The sequence below is a fragment of the Bombus affinis genome, chromosome 17 (assembly GCF_024516045.1).
Source record: "Bombus affinis isolate iyBomAffi1 chromosome 17, iyBomAffi1.2, whole genome shotgun sequence".
In the NCBI taxonomy this organism is placed as follows: domain Eukaryota; kingdom Metazoa; phylum Arthropoda; class Insecta; order Hymenoptera; family Apidae; genus Bombus; species Bombus affinis.
In genome coordinates, this window is record NC_066360.1 from 6,101,006 (window position 1) to 6,123,406 (window position 22,401).

General features: G+C 41.0%; 1 protein-coding gene, 1 long non-coding RNA gene and 1 other non-coding gene across 3 annotated transcripts in view; 1 reads left to right on the forward strand and 2 right to left on the reverse strand.

Annotated features, from left to right (window-relative positions):
- The window catches only part of LOC126926273 (fatty acyl-CoA reductase 1-like), a 285,326-nt gene that overhangs the window by 7,873 nt on the left and 255,052 nt on the right, over nt 1-22,401 (forward strand). The window lies entirely within an intron of this gene.
- On the reverse strand, nt 215-809 carry LOC126926310 (uncharacterized). The gene is made up of 2 exons (XR_007714481.1): nt 587-809; nt 215-515 (listed from the first exon to the last, which is right to left on the reverse strand). It is a non-coding gene; the product is annotated as an uncharacterized LOC126926310 (long non-coding RNA).
- LOC126926393 (5S ribosomal RNA) lies at nt 17,962-18,080 on the reverse strand. Its single transcript, XR_007714529.1, has one exon. It is a non-coding gene; the product is annotated as a 5S ribosomal RNA (ribosomal RNA).

A 22,401-nucleotide genomic window follows, 5' to 3' on the forward strand; every position in this document is an offset into this window, starting at 1 on the left:
ATATTGTTAAACAATACCGAGTGATTCTTCTATACCTATCACGCACATCACCTCTGTATTTTCGAGCTATCGCGGGGAGACGCAGTCGTTAGAATACGCGTCAACGGGAGTCGTAAATTCCCGTTACGATTAGAATAATCGACACCACGAATAGTTCGATCCCCGTATTTCGGTTAGGATAATCGGGGTGGTTGATGCTGTATAACACTGGGAGTCACTGAGTTATAATAATGTATATTTCCAACACTTTATACAATCACACAAAGTAGTAACGCCGTTGATTAAGATACAGATAACGAGAGAAGGGTTAGTCTTGGATGAGAGAAGGAGAGCTTTTAGCTCTAGGCCCTTGAGAGATATAGGAACTGTCGGAGTTCTGGATAATGTGAGAGCCTTAGAAGACTCTAGGCCGTGTAGGCACCTTGAGAAATGATGAAGGAACTCTGAAAGATACAGGAACGGTGAGAGTTATAGGGATTATGGGAACTCTAGACACCGTGAGAGACGATCTAACTCTTAGAGAGGTAGGAACGGTGAGAGTTGTAGGAAATGCAGGAACTCTAGGCACCGTGAGAGACGATCAAACTTTAAAGTTTATTCTAATGTGGATACGGAGGAAAGCTCGGTATGGGTGTGCCCTTTGACCGAAGAACGCGGATTCGTTGCTTACATTTTCAGTTAGGAAAGTGAGGGCAATGATCCGCGATGCTGATTGGTTATGACCAATGTTGGGAAGGAAGATAGGAGGAAGAAGCCTCCTACTAACTTGGGTCCTAGGCGACATTATTTATGGGGAGACTCGGATTTTCCGTTAGAGAAATCTCCGCTTTTTTCGTTAGGCCACTACCTGCTTTCTCCGCAATTCTTAAGAGCACGTAATAAACCCAAGGACCCTTCTAAAGAACTAGCTGAAAACCCTTCTGGAATTAGAAAGTCTTTTCTGGCAGACAGATTGACTCAAACCATGTGTGCGAACAATGCAGTTAGGATTTCACTTTATGGTGGGTCCTTAGGCCTATGGAAGGTTCGAAGGACGGCACGTCGACCGTTGGCTGTCACGCCGCGCGGGATGGAGTGCAGATGTGTTGCGCGGCGTAACAACCTCATAACTTTTGACGAAGATTATGAGAAGTTACTTATTGATAATACAGGCGACGAGGAAGCGCATGGAGAATGTTTACAAACTATTCTGGAAACGACGTATGCCTCCGAACATAAAAAGGTGTATCCACCAATGGGTAAGAGGAGATGTAACTACTAATGGAACGATGAAATAAGCAAGTTGAGGAAGGAGACGACGAAGAGCAGAAGAAAAGCTCAGAAAGCTAGGACCATGAGCATGAATGACGCGATTCATTTGTGGGAAGGTTACAAAGTTAGTAAGAGAAAACTTGCGAGGGCCATCAAAGCGAATAAGGAAAGATGCTAGTGGGAGTTCTGTGTGACGTTAGATAGGGACCCTTGGGGGAGGCCGTATAGGACGGTCATGTCTAGGATGGCCCGCAGAGTCCAGACAGACGGCCTTCACTTGAACAGGGTCCGATCTATAGTTGACGAGCTCTTCCTGATGAGGCCAATGGAGAGTAAAGATAGAATTGTAAGGAATAGAAACGGAGAAGAGTAAGGAAGTGACAACTACAGAATCTCAGAAGAAGATCTGATGGATGCCTGTACGAAGATAAATCCGAACAAGGCGGTTGTTGTAGTGTAAATGTGTATGCGAGTGCCCCTCAGGGATCGATACTTGGGCCGCTGCTCTGGAATCTCGTGTTCGGTGGTCTACTAAAGGAGTTTAAGGCAATTCCGAAAATGAATGTCGTCGTTTTTGCCGACGACTTGGCGGTGATTCTCGACGTGTCCAAACATAAAGAAGCGAACAATAAATTAAGTACAGCGTTGGGCGTGATCGTGCGGTGGTGGGCCGATAAAGGATTAAAGATCGCACAGGAGAAGGTCGAGGTGATATTGCTGACGGGTAAGCGGATCCCAAGGTAATTGAAATAAACATGGAGGGGCACCTTGTGACTACGAAGCAGGAGATTAGATACTTTGGGGTGCAAGTAGATAACTGCAGAAGGTTCGGGGCTTATTTGGGAAAAGTATGGGGTAAGGCAGATACCCTTATGGGAGCATTGAGGTCGTTGCTGCCTAATGTTAACGGTCTCACCGACTCTGCGATGAAGCTCTATGGAGTCTGGGAGAGTCGGTGGTGCTCTGTGGTGCTCTGTGCGCCTAAGACCATCTACGGCTTACCCGCAAAATATCCCACGCAGCACTGTGCGTGCTTACGGGCACTTTGCCCGTTTACTATACGGTCGAGCTCCGGGCCGAGACGTATCGGATAAAGAAGGAATATCTGCAGTCACTATGCGATACCTGTTTCAAAGAAGACCCACTCTTTCATGAAAGGATCAAGGCTCTGGAAGAGCGTATGGAGCGTATTGGGAGGAAGGGTGGCTTTACTATCGCAGCGACAACTGGACGAAGAGCCTGGTGGAAGACGTCTGCATATTTAGGAAGCACAGGAGGTACATTGACAATTTTACTATGCAGATCCTGATTCTTATGCGCACCCACAAACGCGAAGCCAAGGGTGAGATCGTCCAGGTAAGTTCAGGGACGGGACCATCGGCGTTGACCGATGCCCGTTGCATTGGACCCTGTGTTACATGAGTCCAACCTCAAACTGTGGAGTTCGGTTAGCAGGATCTCCACCGACAGTGAAGTGGCCGTCCGTCCACACCGATAATCCTACCAATGATTAAAGTGGGGACCACGGGATTGGAGTGAAGCCCGGAGGGAGTTGCGACCCCTCAGCTCGGCCAATTGGAATTGGACCCGTGGAGGTAGTGGTTGAAGGCCAATTGCTGGCCAGACGGCCGATATATTGTACTTGGCTTCCCCGATGGCCGCCGGCGGATGAGCAGCGTCCCAACTGTCCCGGAACCGTCCAGGAGAGACGGTGGGGCTGGAGAGACGTTTGACCCAAGACGAGTGAAAGCCTCGTCTTATTTATACACATTTTATATTTTAAACACATTTGGTTCTGTAATTCTGTTTAATAAATGTAGTATCCAAATGGGTCTTAGAGAGAAAAGACAAGTGATGATGTTTTGATTTAATATATATTATTAAGAGCAACGAAATGATTACAATGCTGTTCTACGTTCTATTCTCGCATGCAGCTTTCTGCTTCCCAATCCAAGCTCTGCCCACTCCGCACGCTCCACACGCTCTCCACACTCTCCACACTCTACATGCTCTGCTCGCTCTACACGCTCTCCCTTTTCCCGTTCTTCGGAACAGGTATCCCGAAACCCCCGTGATCAAGGTCACGCAGCCTTTTCACGTAAACTGTCCACTTAAAGGACCCAACGGTACATTGTTTACAGTTCGGCCGATGCCTTAGGCCTTCTGACCCCGGTACTACATTCGGTCATCCTGGAATAACATCTGCCCTCAGATGTGGTCTTCAGTTTCGCTATCGTCGGAGGCGTCATCTTCTGCGTTGAGGACCCAAGGCTTCATAAAGTCTGCGGTCGTCGATGTGTGCGCAGGCCCCTCATGCTCCCCTACTTTCTCCACCATGTACCGGTCATTCCGCATTGTTCGAGATACCCGGTACGGCCCTAAAAATTTTCCTCCGAGTTTTAAACCTGGGCCAAACTGGGTTCTCTTAATGGCTACCAAATCTCCCCTTAGATACTGCTTCGCACTCCTCCGTCTTTTGTTGAAATTCCTCCGGTTTTGTTCTTGCGTCGCAGCGATCTTTCTTTTGGCGTCCTCGCGTAACTCACGACGCTGTTCCTCGAATTTTGCAGCCCATTCTTCGTCGATTAATTTTCTGACCTGTGCATCTTCCTTGATTTGCATTTCAACCCCGACAAGTAGCTGGAATGGAGTTTTCCCCGTGCTTCTGTTTATGGTGGAATTTAAGTACCTCTGGACTTGGTCGACGTGCTTGTACCAATCATCAGGTTTAGGAGCAGCCAGTTTGGTTAATAATGGTATAAGTGTCCTGTTGACCCTCTCTGCCTGTCCATTCCCCCTCGGAACCCCCGTCGTGGTTAGCAAATGCTCTATGTTTTCTTCCTCGCAATATTCTCGGAAGGCGTTGGATGTGAACGCTGTTCCCCGATCTGAAATGATTCGTCGTGGATTTCCAAAAACAGCCGCTTGCCTTTTCAACCGGTCGATAACGTCTGCGGCATCAGTAGACTTGGTGGGGTAAAGCCACGTAAACTTAGTGAAAGCATCCACTACTACAAAGATGTGAACATATTTTTTCCGTGTAGCTGTCATGGGTCCCACGTGGTCGATATGGTAGGTGTCTAGCGGAGTATCGCCTTTGTCTAAAGGGTTTAAATATCCCTCCTGTTTGCCCGATTTTCGTTCGGCTAGGATGCAGTCAAGACAGTTGGCTATCACATGTTCGACCTTCTCACGTAGTCCCTTAAACCAAAAATCTTTCTTGACTATCGCCTCTGTCTTGGTGGCCCCGAAGTGCCCCCGTTCGTGTGCCCGCCTGACTATCTGAATCTGCATAGCCTTCGGTACTACCACTAGCAAATCGTCATTACATTCTTTATACAATATGTTGTTCCTTATGATATATCCCTCGACCTGATTGCGCGTTACAGCATCTACAATCCCGCGGACCTCGACATCCCTGTCCTGCGCACTTCTCAACCGCGCAATCAGCCCGTCTTCATTTTCCGCTACGTACATAGTACTTGGCAGTGGATTTCTACTCAGAGCATCCACATGCCGCATACTTTTTCCCGGTCGATGACACACCTGATACTTAAACTCACCTAGCAATATCGCCCATCTGGCTACGCGCACGCATAAATCTTTCTTTCTCATCGTCAGGGCGAATGCCTGACAATCAGTGACAATAATGAACGGCATACCTAACAGGTATACCCTAAACTTATTTAATGCCTTTACTATCGCCAGTACCTCCAGTTCGTAGCTGGTGTACTTTGCTTCTGCGGCGGTGGTCTTTCCGCTGGCAAAGTAAACTGGATGAAATTTTCCGTCGTTTAGATCCAGCTGCATTAGAATCGCCCCGTAACCCTCCGCGGACGCGTCTGTATGCAATTCAGTCTCGGCGCCCACCCTATATAATTTTAACACAGGCCCGCTGGTAAGCGCTGCTTTCAGCGATTCGAACGCTTCTAGTTCTCGATCCCCGAACTGGAACTCTACCTCCTTTTTCAGCAGGTCCGTTAGAGGCCTGGCGATCTTCGCATAACCCCTAATGAATTTTCGGAAATACCCCGTAAGTCCCAAAAAGCTCTGAACTTTCCTGACAGATGTTGGCTTGGGAAAATTAGCAACGGCCCTAGTTTTATGAGAGGACGGCTTTATGGTGTTTTCCGAGATTATATGTCCCAAATACTCCATTTCCTTCTGCATAAAGCGACATTTCTTCCAGTTGCTGCTAACCCATGCTGCTTAGTTAACTCTAAGACCATTCGCAAACGTTCCCACGCCTCCTTTAAACTTCTTGCAAGAATAATAATATCGTTCATGTACACAATGACAATACCCTTGTTCATCAGTTCCTTGAAAATCATCGAGATGTACTTCTGGAAAACAATAGGAGAGATCTTTAAACCGAACGGCAACTTCAGAAATTCGTATTGCCTCGTCGGCGTGACGAAAGAGGTGTACTTTTGGCTGTCTTTGTCTAGACTCACGTGGAAAAACCCATCCTTCAGATCTATCGTCGTGAAGAACTGAGCGCCCTGCAATGCATCTAACACGTCCTCAACCAAAGGCAACGGGAAATGAGGACACTCGATGAGCTCATTAAGTTCGCGGAAATCGACACAGACCCTGATGGAGCCATCTTTCTTTCTAACTATGACTATGGGACTTGCATACTCCGAGTCCGATGGTTTTATAATTCCCTCGTCTGTCCACTTCTCCATCAAATCGTCCACTTCCTTTTTTTCAGATGGCGCCAGCCGCCGCGGTCTTCGTACCACGGGTTTGTCGCTTTTCAACACGATTTTCGCGGTTATCCCGACATCCTGCGTCTTCTCTGGCTTATACCCCCTAATGATATCGCGGATCGCTTCACGATAGAGAGGTTCTTGTACGTGCGCTAGATCTATCTCGTCGGTTTGTTCTATCGCGTTGACCTTCAATACATCCGGCGCGTCTTCGTGACCGTCATCCTGTCTGTCAAGCCGTAGGAAGCTCACCTCGCCCCGTTTGACCCGCAACTCTATCTGATCCAAAAAGTCAGTACCCAGTAGCAGGCTGTGGCTCCTCAATACCTTGTTTGAGACGACGTGCAACGTGACCGTGAATGCACACCCGTCGACCATCATTATCTTTGTAAATTCGCCCCAGGTCTCATTGCCCGTGGAACCCAAGCCATCAAACCTAAGCTTACCATTTCCTAGCGGTGGTGATCCCAACCTCGCATACTCGTCTGATCGTATGAACGTGAGATCACTACCCGTATCTACCAACGCTGTAAACCTACATCCACCTATCGTCACCTCCTTCATGTATCTCTTCTTCTCGGGTCTTGAAATGATGTAGGTCTTCTTCGGTTGTGCTGTACACCGTGACGCCATGTGTCCAAGTTCGTTGCACCTGAAGCACCTCACACCTTTCTCTTTCTTCGGACATGTAACACTTAAGTGATCGTCACCGCCGCAATTGAAACACCTTTTGAGATCACTGCTCGTTTGTCTCGACTGATTCCGCATTGTTGATCGTTCTGCTTTATCGTCCCTGTGCTCTCCAAGTTTTGTCTTCATATCTCTTTTCATCGCTTCATACTGCTTGAAGCGTTCCTTCAACTGCTGCATATTCCTGGCCCCGTATAGTATAGCTTTATTTGAGACTCCATCGGGAATACCTTGGATTATATAGTCGATCACCGACTGTGTATCGACTCTTCCTTGCCCCGCAAGCTCACGCATACTATACATATATTGGAGCAGACTCTCGTCTGCTCTTTTCGTTCTACGCGCTAACTCTTGATATACCTGCCGGTCACTCACTGCGTCTTCGAATTCATCTACCAGCGCCATTTTAAACTTCGCTCAGGACTTCATGCATCGTTCCTGGCGTACGAAAGCTTGAGCAGAGCCTGTGAGAAGCTTCCTCGCGAAAACCACCATGTGGATGTCCGACCAGCCACACACTTCCGCCATTTCCTCGAAATCTCTTATCCACTGAGTTACATTCGGTAGGTCATCTCCGCTGAATTTTTTTAACGAGCCTTGCACGTCTTCAAACGTTAACACTGTGCACTTACGCTCGTCTTGGCTTCGACGTCTTCCCACTGGAGTCACCCGAACTTGACTATTGAGATCGTGATTCCCTGGATCGTTGCCGTCTAAACGGTCCCCAATCACGCCCATCTCATCGTCATCGTCGTCCTCTAAATCATCGTCGTCGTCATCGTCTTCTTCTCGTGCACCGTGTTCCCGCTCTAAACGTACCGCAGCCAGCAATCGCGCTACCAGCTCGCGTTTTCTACCCACTAATCTCAGCCGTCGTCTTCTCAGCTCGTCTTTTAACTCCGGTACTTGCATCTGAGCCACCTGCTCGTCAGTCAACACTGCTTCTCCTGCATTGTAGTCACTCATTGTTCCGAAATATCCCTTTCACTTGTCACTTAGCGCTCTAGATCCCGGCTCGAGCCCCCAAAATTTATGTAGTATCCAAATGGGTCTTAGAGAGAAAGGACAAGTGATGATGTTTTGATTTAATATATATTATTAAGAGCAACGAAATGATTACAATGCTGTTCTACGTTCTATTCTCGCATGCAGCTTTCTGCTTCCCAATCCAAGCTCTGCCCACTCCGCACGCTCCACACGCTCTCCACACTCTCCACACTCTACACGCTCTGCTCGCTCTACACGCTCTCCTCGCTCTACACGCTCTCCCTTTTCCCGTTCTTCGGAACAGGTATTCCGAAACCCCCGTGATCAAGGTCACGCAGCCTTTTCACGTAAACTGTCCACTTAAAGGACCCAACAGTACATTGTTTACAGTTCGGCCGATACCTTAGGCCTTCTGATCCCGGTACTACATAAATATCACCTAATATTATTTCAACATAAACATTGTGTCTCCCACAGATTATTTATCTTAACATTAAGATTAAATTCTAACAATTACGTCACAAATTACGCCCGATGTTTTAAGAACGTACAGTTTAATGGAACTTTACATGGACAGAGTGTAAAGAAAGTAAATGTAAGCAGGATCGTAGCGTGACTGTACTATCGGTGAAGTTTTGTGAAAAAAGTGTGCAAAGATGGCCTTGACTTTGAAATTCAGGGTCAAATTTTGTTTCTAATTGCAACGTATTCTACCCGTCACAAGGAACAACAGTCTATATGGAAACTATGAGTTGGAAATGATGCCTTCGCTCGGAAAAGAGGTATTAAAGTTTCGATAATTCTGAAACTGGCTTTATTCGCAATATGTTTCTATGTTCATATTAATACTTATGTTTACATGTACATTAAATTTTAGCAAGAAAAAACGTGCTCTTGATGAAGTAGCAGGAAATTACAAATATACAGGTTGATCATTAGCGTCCTTGTTCATGCATATTTACTGATGAGTTTATATGGAACAGGTCGTCGAATTAGTCATTAGCGAACACGAGAAGAAAGTTAGAAGTTTATAGAATTCTCCCTTCTCAAACACTCCAAATAGTTTCATCATTCGACGAAACTTTTACGGATGCCACTTAAGTTGCAACTATGCTTTTTATACCGTGTGATGCATACTCAATCAACAAATGCTTGGATTTGGATTAGATATATATGTCGGAGATGGAAGGACAACGGAGCCTTCTCTTTGGAACTTTAGGAAAACTCCTCAACCCCTTTCCGTACTTTAGCGTGTCAGATTCGCGATGAAGATATTGGCCCAAACATGAATATCGCGAGTTTCATATTCATATTTGGCCCAAGTATCTGGTCGAGAATCAGACGCGCTGGTTGGCTGGTTACTTGAGCATAGCTTAGACCACCAATGGTGTTGGTGCTGATAGGTTTGGTGTTTATTGCTTGCTCTGTATTTGGTAATATTTCAGGTTTTGTGCTGTCCTGATGGGCTTGTGTGTTAGTGCTTGTCCTGCTTCGTAGGGGCGGGAACAGTTTACGTTGTAGTTGTTTTCTTACTTCACATCCTTTATAGCTGGCTGGGTGGTTTCCGTTACAGTTGAAGCATTTAACTTTTTGTATTTTTCCTGAATATGGGCAGTGTACAGTTAAGTGATTTTTTGCGCACTTGACGCAAGCTGGGCTTCTGTTGCAATAGTTTTTAGTGTGTCCGTATTGTTGACACCGCATGCATTGAGGTATATCTTTTTTGTGTCGTGGTGGTTCGACTGTTACTATTGTGTTTAGTATTTGTTTGATATCATATATTTCCTTGTTATTGTTTCTGGGTTCAAGTTCTATTAAGAATAATGGTAGTGGTTGCTTTGTGTCGAATCTTGTTATATTGTTTATTGTTCTTGTTTGATGTCCAATTTTAGCTAACTCATCGCTTAGTTTATGTATGTTGGTTTTAGGATGCAATCCTCTTATGACGATTTTATAGCTCCTTTCAGTTTTAAGCTGATACGTGTGGTAGATAGCATTTTTTTCTTTTAATGCTTTTATAACTTTCCTAAATGTTTCTGGTGTGTTTGTTTGTATTTTTACTTGATCCAATTTTGTTTGCTTTATTGTGTAGTTGTTTTTCTCATCTAGATTATTTAGTAGATCGATGAGCGGGTCTATTATTTGGGCCTCTACAAAGATTGGTGGTGGTTTTGTAATATGATTTGTTTGGATAGTGGTTTTATTTACTGGGTCAGCGTCTATTTCTTCCGTTAGTGAGTTGAAGGAGTTACTTAATGGTAATTCTTGCAGCCATCGCTGCTTTTCTGTAACTGGGTTTTCTATGGCACTTATGTCTGTTGTTGTTTTGCGTTTTTTGCTAGCCTTCGCTGGCTTCCAGCTTTCGTCCTGGTAGTATCTTTCATGTTCTGAATTGCTATCTTCCTGTCCCCGATGCTCTTTTGTTTCTTCAGTCTCAATGTTAATTTGTTTGGTTTTTATATAATATGTTTCACCTTTTGTTGCTATGTTTATAGTTGGTATCTGCATTGTTATTTTATTTCCTCCTCACTATCACTTTGCAGCACTGTTACTTTGAAGCACTTTTTCACTATTCACTTATACCTGGAGAGGACGACCGTCTAGACATCGATTCTTCAGTCTGAAAATCGAGTTTATTGTAACAATACTTAATTAAAATACAGAGGTAAACAACAATTAATGATAATTAATAACAATAAATAATAATTGTTGAGAATTGTGGATCTTGATGGCCGAAATATTGTTATGGAAACATTAAATTTACACTGGGCATTACTATTAACGTAGACACATATTTATTTTATAAACGATTTCTAGAATATTCATCGATACACACTTGCACGCGTCTCAGCACTTTTTTCCATACCCGACCTTTTGTAGACTGTTTACATTCGTCCGTTTCTCAGTCGCCGCGCACACACATATCTCCACACACTGAGATCCACATACAAACATCTCCACTACGCATTCGACCTAGTCCAGCACAAAAATTATACATATCTCAATAATTATTCTCGCATCTATGTATATTGGTGGTGGTTTAGCGATGCGAGTTGTCGGACTTTCCGTTGAGTCCTTTGCTGCCTCTTCTGGCAGTGCGCTAAATGAATTATGCAGTTTGATATCCTGCAGCCATTGTTTTTTTTTTCTAGTGTTTCGGTTTTCCTCCCGCTTGCGAACAGGGTTACTTTGCGTTTTTTGCTGGAAGTTGCCACCGTCCAGCTTTCTTCGTGGTGTGTTGGTTCATTGTTCCCGTCATTGGCTTGTGATATTTCCATGTTAACGTCTTTTTTTCTGCCTCTGTAGAGCCTGTAGCTCTATTTATAATGTATGTTACTCCTTTGTTAGTTATTTTTATTGGTGGAATCTACATGTTTCCACCTTTTGGCGATGGGCGTTTACTTTTCCGCTTTCTCTTCCCTCTTGCCGCACTTTCACTGAAGCACTGTTTCGCACGTCCGTTTAGGTCGCCTGCACAGGCGGAACTGTCTGATATGAATAACGTGGATCTGTAGAACAGCTACATCCTCTCCGATTTCGATGACTTTCGAACACGTTACCGCCAGTATGGTTCTAAATAACTCTTTCCTATCTATGTAACTGTCGGGCGGCTATAGTGTCTGGAAAAAATTATCGATACCACTACATCGCATTATACGTATAATTGTGCGTCCGTGATAGCGTACGTGCCAGGATTTGTTGGCCGTCGATCCTTTTTATATAGCATATACAGGGTGTTCAGCTAATGTAAAAATACTTACGAGGCGATTCTTGCAGCTAGAATGAGATGAAAAAATCAAGAGCAAAAAAATTGTGTTTTCGGCTTTGTTCTTTAATTAACCGTTTCGCTAATAACGCTAGTTATACTCGGCGGCCACGAAGTGACTCCTAGAGGCTAAGACCGTCTATAACCGGCGGTGTCGTAAACTAATTTATGCCTAGCAGCGCCTCTTGTAAGTTCCGCGCCAAATACTTTACAGGACTGGATTCGCATTTATACATTGTTTGATTTTTTAATTTGTTTCGACTATCACAGAACAATAGTTAGTTCAGGAAAGTATTACATACTTTAGACAAAAAAGGTCCGAACAATTTGTATACCGTATATTTGTATACTTATTTGTATTCCTATTTCTTAAAAGTATTATAATTTACGTTTCATTTAATAAACTTTTCAGATTCTGCTCTTTTCGAAGTAGTTTCTAAACATCTGACAAAAACTACAAGTGTTGAACGTATTAGATGAATCAGAAACTGTTTCGGATAACTGCAGTGAAAGAGATTGAATGTACTAAGTACCACAGATTCTGATGATTCTGAAATAGAGAATAATAACGCGCGAAGGACAATTTTACCAAATGTCATATGACGACAGAAAAATTTGACCCCAAAATTCATGATTTTACCCTACGAAATTCGGGTACTCAAGCAGACATAAGTTATTCATGGAAAATTATAAATTACTTTCAGTCGTAAGCGAAGTCGTTAGCGAAGAGTTGGTAGAGTGTGTTGTTGAAAAGACAAACAATCAATGCCGCCCCCCCCCCAAAAAATAACAATAATGTAATAGCTGATACAGTGCTCCGTTAATTATATTGTTCCATTGTTATCTCTCTTTTAATGACGGGAAACAAGAAGCTATCGTTACCAGAATACTGGAACAAAGATAAGCTCTTGAAAAACGATATCTATAGCGAAATAATAAGCGGAAGCCGCCACTTATTACTGCTACAAATGTTACATTTTAGTGACAATATTGTATCCAATTTCGATCTTGTGCGGAGAATCCGAAACATAATTGGTAAATTACAAGGAACATTTGCAAGTACATTTTACCCTTATCGCAATTTATGTATAGAGCTCCTGTACATAGGCAAACTGGCATTCAGAAATTCATTGCATCGAAAAAAATAAGATTTGACATGAAATCATTCTTCCTTTGTTCCCGTAAGACAGGTTATATTTAGGATTTCATTATTTATATGGGGCCTGGTATTAAGATATGTTGAAGTGGTCACCACTTCTACGAAAACTCCACATCTGTTCCTTTTAGTTTTTTCAAGCGCTGAAGCCATCGACAGCATGTAGACAAAAGAATAGCAGGAAGGCAGACCATAAACAGTAGACAGGCGACGTTGGCTTCGGGGCTTTCAGTTATAAGGTAACACTGCTAGCGTGCGGATCTGGACCAGCTCAAATTGTATTCCTACTTATTATTACACTTCACTATTAAATTAAATATATATATTTTGTACCTTACACTTTATCCACGCGTTTTTCTCTCTTTATACACCGAATAACCTCAACAAGATAGAACCCGAACATAAAGATATTGGTAAATCGGGAAGTGTTGTAATGTCCCTTCTGGAATTCCATTTCGGTAAAGGTGACGCTCTTTACGTAGACAACTGGTATATTAGACCCGCTTTATTTGGTATACTGCATAAAAATAGTGCAAATGCCTGTGTTACAGTTTACACACCGTGAGAAAATTGCACATGTACCACTGATAAACTACATGTGCATTAAGTATTCTTCAGGGATCTACTGATTGTGGCCGTACGTTATTTTGCATAGATCACAAGTCATTTCCATAAAAACTACTGATCACTGCATATTATAATATTTGCACACACGCACATAAGATAGCAAATCATGAAACACGGAAAAAGCTACAAAAAAATTATTTAATCTTATACTCGAAGAATTAATGAAGGTATTATGAAGTATTATGAAGTATCGCGCAATAATACAAATCAATGGACACCTAAATGAAAAATTATGTGTATCGCATTGAATAGCTTTCTTAAAGTTTTCAGTTTCGAGTCTTTTCGAGTCTTTCGATGACTTACGCAACCAGAGACAAATGTTTCTGTTACGTTACGAGGGTAATGTAGTCTTGCGCATTCTTGCGATAAATGATTAGCAAAACAACCGAATGTTGACATTCCAAACATATAAAAACAATCAGTCGGTATAGCCATTACATCGGTAGATCTGTGCCGATCGTCTACCGTGCCTTGTAAAGTGTTTTATTCTTGTACATTTTGTTATTTCAAAGTTCGTGTTTTAATTTGTAAGAAAAGAGCTTTTTGGAAATCATATACATCTTCAATCTGTTGTTGATAATTTATGTAGTATCTTAAATAGGTCGAGAGTAAGGACGAGTAAGGATGTTTTATTTGTTAACAGGTTGATATAGTTTGTGTATTTAATAACGAGGAATATAATGATAAAGCGTGACAGATTATTCAGTGATAAACAATGCCAACGCGTTCGTTCGGTTTAGCGGCTTTATTCATCCGACCTCTCGACATGTGTTCTTAGAATCTTCAAAAAGGACTGTCTGACCTTAGATCATTTCTCGGTCTTCTCGGGGAGAGGACCCCCACTACGTTCGGGTCACGCCACCGTTCGCGCCTATGATCACATATGCCGCATTCGTTTAAAACAAACAGCCGAAATCGACATTTCTGTAAGTCGCTGCTTGGATGCGCTCGTCGATACATTGTATGTCCCTCGTCGGGCAGACAAGGCGATCCGCCTACGACATTGTATGACCGCGAGCGACGACCAGAAACGCGACCTATACTAAAACCTCACAGCGTAACAGTACGTATACCTCCCTCTTTTCGATACTACATGTGTCTACATTTTGCAGACAAATACAGGAAAAGTAGCATCTATTGATACAGGTTAATACCCAATTATCATCCAAACACTTCTTTTCCACTTGGCTTCTTTTTGTATCTTTCCTTTAATTTTTTCTTGCTATTCAAACTCTGAAACACGTGCTTTATTTAATACAAAATAGATATTTCATTCAATTTGATAGAGTATCATTTTAGGGATATGAGTGTAAATGGATGGATATGAATGGTAAGCATAGTTTTTACGGTCTGCATGCTAAAGTAAAGTATTCATTTAAATATTTCTTTTATATACGGAAAAATAATGTTTTTTTTTTCAAGTATTAAACAAATATTTCTTTTATATTTGAAAGAAATATTTTCTCCCTAACATGAAATACATACAAGCGACAAAAGGAAACGGCAGGTCGGTACATTAATACGAGAAAAATTAATAAGACAAGGAAAGGTAAAACGGTGCCACCTACCGGGTCAAAAGAGAACATAGTCAGATGATAACGATGGTACGTCAGACAGACAAATAGGTAGCCACAAACATTTGCAGGATAAGAAGAAATACGGTACCTTTTGTATCTTTGTATCCCGATGTGACTGTCATACGGATTTGGAAATTCGACACTCATTTTAGCGTTCTCTGCTCATAAACGACGTTCACTCGATAAAGTACTTATTAAAGAAGAATAAATGGGAGCCAACAGCATTCATGTGTATACGCATACTTGTATGCCTCTAAAGAGAGGAGATATTTGATCAGCAGTCGTATTTTTTGAGTACTGTAGCGACACTCAACAACAAATACCGCTACACGACACTTTTTCTTTTTTTATTTATTAGAATATTTACAATCAATTCTCGTTAAGAATTTTCAGTAACTTAATTTGGCGAGATACAATGACATGGATTATAATAGTTTTATATTGTTGGTTCTAGTAGAATTTAAGGATTTAATCTAGAGGGTATTTTCTTTTTAGTCTGCGGATCTGGTCCGTCGTGTCCAGTAGTTGGGTGACTAATGGGTTGTGGTGGTTGTTGACTCTTGCGTTATATCTGCTTCTGGACTTGTGTATTTCATCTTTGACTGTAGGTATCTTGAGTGGATTGTTTCGTTGGTAACATACCAGGGTGCATTTAATAGGGATCTTGGCGTTTTCGATTGGAAGCGTTGGAGTATTTCAATGTTGGAGTTACTTGCTGTTCCCCATAGTTGGATTCCGTAGGTCCAATCTGGTTTTATTACGGCCTTATAGAGCGTAATTTTGTTCTGCGTGCTTAGGTTGGAGCGACGGCCAATGAGCCAATAAAATTTTTTGAGTTTGTCCCTGAGTTGTTAAGATTTGTCTAGGATATGTTGTTTCCAGGTTAATGCAAAACATGCAAGCTGGAAAAACGAACTAAACAACACGAGAGGAAACTTCATTTGAAACTGGCTAGACAATAAAAGTATATACTACATAACAAAGCTTTACAGCTCCGAGCTACCCTCTTACCGAATAGAAGGTTCTTACCTGGGCACATGCCTAGCAGACGCGCGATTAAAATTTCAAAATTTTAACACACTCTCAATATCCTAGACTATAACAGCGACCATAACGCCATAGTATTTCAGATAAACAAGAATACATCTGACTTCCTAATACTTGAAACACAGACCGAAACTCCCAGGTGCAATTACAAAAAGACAGTTTGGAAAAAGTAAAAAATAGGAATAGGATAAAAGGAAAAAGTAATAAATACAACTATTCTTACGACAAAAGAGAAGACTTAGAATTCCTAAGATACCTACTATACAAAGTAAAATCGCAGCTGAAACAAGAATTCCCAAAATCTAAACTCAATACTGGACAAACAAAATAAAAAATATGTCCAAAAACGATTCTGCTAGCATGTTCCCGCATATAAATCAAATTTCCAAACCAAAAGAACGAAACTCCCTCGTCCAAGAAGCAGGTATAGACAACACCAACAAAGACACCGAGGATAACGTCACGTAAATTTGAGGCTTAGATGATAAAAACAAGAAGGTTGAGCCGTAGCACAACTATTAACTTTTCTTTTATCAAACCTTATGATGAATTCAGTAATCACAATGGAATACACACTGAATTGACACGTATAAATCACAATTCACTCCACAACTTTATATAGAACCTATTTACACTGATGCGTATGTATAAATTAAGTACGCGATTGGTCTAAGCGTAGAAACTCGGTAAAAGATGTTGACTATTCTAAAGATAGAGAATATGTGAAGTTTAGTGACAATGTTGAGGCAGAGAAAAGCCAGTGATGGGTGTGTCTAAGAACACGAGATGAGCTGATTCGTTAAGGACAATTTTGACTTGGAAAGTGAGGGCAATAGACACTGCTTTTGATTGGGTAAGAAGAAGGTTCGTGGACTAGGAAGGGTCTCAGCCGCCCTCGAGAGTGTGACGTCAATCCAGATTAGAGGCCAGATGTGTGCAGGTCCCCACCGTGTACCCTCAATAGCGGGAAAGCTGGTTTTCCCCATGAACAATGTCACCTAGGAGCCATGTTGGTAGGAGGCTTCCTCCTCCACTCTTCATTTTTTAACGTGGGCTATAACCAATTGGCATCGGGAATCGTTACCCTCACTTTCCAAGGGTACACCCACACCGAGCTTTCCTCCGTGATGATACGAGAACAACTCGAAACTGAAAGTACAAACTCTCATCAGTAAACATCTTTCAGATCAGTCGCGTAAACTGCACTTATAAAGTTGTGTTATTTAACACTAGGTTTACGGGCGTTTCGTATATACCTATCTCTACGGGACCCGTCAAATTGACGGGTAAACGAAAATACGCATTTTTGATTAAAAAATCGATTTATTCAAATTAAGTCTGAAAGGAACAATATTAGGCTTCACATTTAAATAAATTATTAATAAATAAAACGTCTTTTTTTAAAATTATCACTAAAAAAATAACAATAACATTGAAACGACCCGCCAATTTGTCGGATATTGAACTTCGAAATGAAATATCTCAAAAACCATAGCATTAATTTTAACCATTTTGCATCGTAAATTAATCATTTCATTTAAAGAATTTATGCACAAAATTATTTTTTCTTAGGCCTTCTAATTTTTAAATCTACCTAATTTTCTATCTAATCTATCTAATTTTTGTAGTATACCTATATCTACGGGACCCGTCAAATTGACGGGTAAACGAAAATACGCATTTTTTTTTTAAATCGATTTATTCAAATTATGTCTGAAAGGAACAATATTAGGCTTCACGTTTAAATAAATTATTAATAAATAAAAAGTCTTTTGTTTTTAATTATCACGAAAATGATAACAATAATATTAGCGCTGTAGGGTAATCATATTTATTGATTAGTTAATATTTTTAGTTTATTTGAAGTTAATCTTAATATTTTTTTATAGTGTGATATCGTTCGACTATATCTTTATTTAGTCATAACTGATGGTGTAACATTTTAATTAATTTTAAAACCATTAAATTGATGCATTTTATTCCGTACTGCACTTTATAAAAGCAGAAAAAGGGTCGCAATTAATTGGGAACAATTCCAGGTAAATAATAATTGATAATAACAACAATAACAACAACAAAAACGCGTTGCTAAAGTAAAAAAGGGAGATCTGCCCGTTCGGTTGGCTAAGTGTTAAAAAAAGTAAAAAAAGCCAACACCACACGGAGTTCCCAAGCGGTCACCCATCTAAGTACTACCCGTGCCCAGCGCTGCTTGACTTTCGTGATCGGACGAGAACGAGTATTTTCAACGCGGTATGAGCGTTGGCTGAAGTAGTTAGTTTTGTTATTTCATGTTACCGAATAGAGAAAATATTGAAGAAAACATACGTGTATGTATGAGAGAAAATGGTATTTTTAGACGTGCATTCGGATATATAAAATCTATTCTGACTTCGTTTCCCAGACAATGAATTGTGAAGTTTCGTCATGTACGTACGCGTATACTTAAAAAGTAGCGAATCAAGTGGACGGAACTTTATAATTGATTTTCCAGAAAACCAAGTCTTGCGTCAAAACTTGTTACTTCATCGTCGACATATTTTTGTATAGGAAATCAGGCCCTTTCGTCCTGCACCATCATAATACTCTAATTTTCTCACCTACTTCAATTTCGAAACTATTCAGTTTCACTGGATTACGTATAATTACCAACAGCAACATACTAATGTCGCGGCACTCGTCCACGAAACTTTCCACGGCTTCGCGACACAAAGAGCTACGCCGTTGTAACGTAAATCACGTCAGAGACCAGGACACACACACCGCGGGCAGGATGGTGTCACGATCGGCATACTTCGAACCCGATGGACCGATGATGGAGACACATGGCGGCCTTGGCGACAGTGTATATCGCCGAAGTGCCTAAAGGTTCATCTATGTCCTAACGGTCCTTCCACCAAATGTTCTAGAAGCGTAGCAACGTTCACGTACGCCTACAGGGTAGTGGGGATAATGAGGGATGACAAACAAAGAAGGAACAGATGTAAAAATATTGTAAGAGCCTCAGTCTCCAACGGTCACGCTTAGAGCTCAGAAGTGTCTTATAAGTGTATAAACGAGGAAAAAATAAAGTTTTCTTCTTTCTTTTAAATTTCTTTTTATTTTACGTGACACCGTCAAAGCGCAATACCGACGTGTCCAATCTATCATCGATATCTCTAAGTTTCTTTCGCTGAATTCTCAGAAGAACGTATACGCGGCGACCGCCGCGGTACATCTAATAAACACACGTGTAGTTGGGATATCGAGGGGTAACAAATGAAAGACTCCGTGGTTTCGAACAAAAGCATCAGTTAGTCTATCTCAAGTTGCGTAGTACGACAGGTCTCGTTATAAGCAAACCACTAACAAAACCTTAATTGTTATATTTTCGTCTTAATTGTTCATTGTTGATCGTTGACTGAAATTGTTGCTTCTTTATTTATTATTAAACTTTTGTTAACAAATCCAGTGTAGTTTTCCGTAATGTACTCATTCCAACCACCTCTCTTCTCGTAATAGAAATAGGGGATCAATCAGTTCGTGGCGTCGATTGTTTAATCGTAACGAGAATTTACGACTCTCGTTGACGCGTTATCTCGCGATCGCGTCTCTCCGCGAACGGTTGAAACACCGGCCAAAAACAGCGTCGCCGCTACGTGTAACGGTCTAACGAAGTCGAATTCGAATTTTCCGACTCCCTCCCGACCAGTACAAATAAATCGATGCAACCGAAAAGAGTTTACTATTTATCAGCATCTACGAGTATCTTTCTGTATCGACGAGCTATCTAAGCGTTATCACAAGTTATCTACCGAGTTATCGACGATTATCTAGGCAGCATTTACTGAGTATTAATTAACAATTTTATACTGTGTACGAGCGACTCAGGGAATATAATCTGTATATGTATTTATCATTTTTAAATATATTCAACGGTTACGACAACAAGCAATAACATCCAGTAAATCTCACGGTCAAACATTCTATTTTCCAGTCCTCCACACTTTCATTGCAAAGAATCGGTACATTCTATTCTGCAAACAAAATTTTGGCATTAGTGAAATTTTTAGGACTTCTTATTTTCTCTTTGAAATGTTCGGATGTATTTATGACACTCTCTGTTATTTCTTTCGCAGCTTTTCTACGCAGGTCATATTACCGTCTTATAATATAATTTTGTATCGGTGCGTTCCCTAAATTTTCTATGATCGCACGTCTTTTTCTCAAATGTATCGGTTTCAATAGTCGGATAACATTTTGCTCTATATGTTTAAAGAATACAGAAGTTTTTAGAGAAAAAAAGGAGAGCAGTAAGAACAAAGGGACCCGGAGACTACAGCAGGGATAAAAAGAAAATGAATTTAATTTGTAAATATGTTGGATTCTTGCACCCTTGTATTAACCTTCTGCTTAATCAATTATCCTTGTTAAGAAACATTTTAAACGCTATCCACAATACAATGATAAGATACTTTATTTTATGTGCCACATTGTGAAAATAAAGATAGTTTATTCTTTACTACATATTTCTTTAATACATAAAATATTTTATTCGTATTGTAGACCAACAACTACTTAAAATAGTATTTAAAATATGTTTCTTATATATTTTACGCAGCGCTGCTCAAGCACAGTTAACATATTCGCAAAGAAAATTCAGAAATAGAAATAACTTTTAATTATATAAATATCTAACTCGTCGGTTTCATCAGTCTCTGTAAAATACTGTTTCGAATCAATTTTACAGACTCTCACACCAGTAGCGACAAGTTGAACCGTAATTAAAAATGTATCATAATCAATATTGAAATAGTCGAGTAATAATAATCTCTTGATGTTTCGAAAATCATATAGAGTAAATAGAAAAATAATTGTTTATGATAATATTGACATCATTCAACCGTTTGAGCCCCGGGGTTTTTGAAAAACCAGGGTCGAAAAGTCCCCAACGGCACGATAGCTTCTTAATCGATTGCGAAAAGAAACAAGCGGCACAAAAGCGCTCGTCATATTCGTTATTCTTATGAAATACATCTATATTTTTATATATGCGTACTATTAGTTTATGATTATTTCAAATTTTGTTCAATAAAAATTATTAAGATAACAATGTAATACAAAATACCGTCAGTCGTCCGTAGCGTTCAAATGTACTGGGACTTTTCGATACAAAATCTAAACAGCGCGATCACGCTGCTTGGTACTCAAACGGTTAAAGAAATAACGATACGTCTAACACGCGCGTGTGTCTGATATCGACGATACCGCGCTCTGTAACTTGTTCCCCGTCGAATTAATCTTGAATAACAGATTTACGAGCGGGAGCAATGACTCAATGCGCGAAGAACAATTGACGAAGTTAAAACTCAAAAACAAAATATCGAAGAACAAACGATGAGAAAGTTTCGAATTGTCTTCGACGATTAATACGAAATCAACGAATGCTTACTGCGGACGATTAAGCGATTCGAAGCAACTGAAGCGAATGCCGCGACGCGATGTACGACTGAACGAATGCGACTGAATTATCGTACGACGATACGAATGATTAACGATACACTCGTCCGCGAACGCGTCTCGATGTCGCTCGCATTTGAAAGACCCGCATGAGACGGTTTACTAATCGTTCGATCACCAAAATGATACTTACCTTCACGTATGCTGGGAGATATCGTTCAAAACTGAAGACTTCGCACAGGACTGTCCACTGATCGTTACGCCTAATGGAAAGATTTCGCCAGCAGGAGCGTTTGAAAAGCGCTGAGAGTTTGAAACGGTTCGTTACTCCACGTTTAGCGATTCGGAGGCACTGAAGCTGACTGTCTCCTACGTGTTCACGATTGAACTACTCGAACGAGACTGCCGATACCGTTGTTAGACTAGAGCGAGCCCAACACGTATCGAGATACACTCCAACAAGGATCAAAACGGAAGGCCCCAAATCCGCACGCTGATTGGTTATCAAGATAATCGTCAAACGGCATATTCGCCCACAAGATGACGTTTATCATATGAAGGCGCCCCAAATGCGTGGGATCCATCGCGGGAAGAGCGTGAACGATACATAGATGAATGCGAGGCTACGAATGTTGAAGAGAATGACTGCGAAAGCGAGCTACAACGAGACAAAAGCTACGTGCTATCCAAAATACACAATCTAACATACAATTATTTTTACGATAAAAGAGAAGGTAGGCAAACAAAATAAAAGAAATATGTCTAACTATAATATAATATAATCTATTATAACTCAGTTAGCATGTTTCCACAGACAAATCAAACTTTTAGGTTAAAAGAACCAAACTCTATCTCTTCTTGCAAACTGCCTCCAGAGAAAGAACCCCTCCACCAAGATGGAGGTATAGCGATACAGATCAATAGACATGAAGTCTAGTTATTTCATGATATGTAAAAAAACGGAAAAACTATACGTTATCGGCACTCACTTATCCAAAACACACACACACAACGCACACATGGATCGAGGATAATTAAACAGAATTATTATCTCCGAAACAAATAAACTGAAAAATAAAATAGAGCCAGACATATCGCTAAATAAGACAACCTTCATATTTTCTAATGGAAACACCTCGGACAAACTCA